The sequence below is a fragment of the Nematolebias whitei genome, chromosome 20, assembly GCF_014905685.2.
Source record: "Nematolebias whitei isolate Nwh7 chromosome 20, NemWhi1, whole genome shotgun sequence".
NCBI classification, from domain to species: domain Eukaryota; kingdom Metazoa; phylum Chordata; class Actinopteri; order Cyprinodontiformes; family Rivulidae; genus Nematolebias; species Nematolebias whitei.
The window spans coordinates 40,710,429-40,711,898 of record NC_056517.1 but is presented as its reverse complement, the minus strand read 5'-3'; positions in this window follow the sequence as shown (position 1 = coordinate 40,711,898).

Here is a 1,470-nt window from a genome sequence, read left to right as displayed (position 1 = left end):
CCCTGCAGTGAAGCACAGTGGTGGCTGCATCATGTTAGGAACACCATCCCTGCAGTGAAGCACAGTGGTGGCTGCATCATGTTAGGAACACTATCGATGACTGCATCATGTTAGAAACACTATCCCTGCAGTGAAGCATGGTGGTGGCTGCATCATGTTAGAAACACTATCCCTGCAGTGAAGCACAGTGGTGGCTGCATCATGTTAGGAACACTATCCCTGCAGTGATGCACGGTGGTGGCTGCATCATGATGTTGAGTGTTTTTCATTAGCAGGGGTAAAATACAAAAGAAATTGAAAGTGAAAGCAGTTTTAGTGTCCAAAGATTTGAGTTCATGTTGAAGAAAATGTGTGACTAATTTTTCATCTTCTGCCGGGTCTCAAGTGTTCTGTTGAACTTGGAACAAAACCCGTTGTTCTGACAAACCCAACACAGGAACTTTGTTCATTCTTAAAAAGTGTCAGTTGTTCGAATGTTTATGAAAAACAGTTTGTGTCACGTGCATAAGACATCTGACTTCAAACTCTCAGGTTCTGGTTCTGTCCCTGTGGTTATGGTTTCAGAGTCCTGTTGAACAGCCCCCCACCCCCACCTCACCCCCATCTCTCAGTGTCTGAATAACAACCATGTAGCATCAATTTGAAAACATCCATTAGTGCGAGCCACATCACAGCTGGGGGGAGGGGGCAGATGTTTGGAAAGGTATCTCATGTCATCACAGAATGATTTATTTAGTGCAGCAGAAGAAGAGGTGGTGGAGGAGGAGGAGGAGGAGGGATGAATATCAGGAGGAGAGATGAGGTGATAAGTAATAACACAGCTCACCTGGTATACAGGTGAGGCGCTGGCTGATGGGACCCAGCTTCAAAACATCTTTACCTACACATCACATAGCAGCCAATCAGAGGACAGGGTTTGCTCTGGACCCAACATACCAGTCCCAGACCACATTAACCAGTGGTGGGGGTGGGGTTCTGAAGAGTGTTCTCCCAGTTTTAAAGGTTCACTCTGAGGACACCAGAGCTGGTCCTGTTCTGACCCGTTTGTGTCAAAACAAGCCAGACTGACAGCAGCCAACGTCCAAACCACAGCTCTTTGATCACTTCCTACAAGCTTTTCAGTCTGAAGTTCTGGGCCCAGGTCACCTGTGGAGGGGCGACATCACTGACAGTTCTGTATTTGTCTACAGATTATATGGCTCAATGTCAGCACGGTCCATCAGAAGCAGCACATATTGGGGGGGGGGGGGGGAGTTAGGGTGGCTTTTAACGTCTGTCATCGTTTCTGTCAGCATCATTTTCTGAACCATCATAGGGGAAGAATCAGCCTGGTGTTTTATAACCAGATGGGCTTGTTGATGGGTGTGAGATGGATCCAGTGGGAATTAGACTCACGTTTTTATAAGCATTGAAACTCATCCCACATTGGTCAGACAGAAAGGGTGTTCTCAGGTGAGATGTCTCAACATG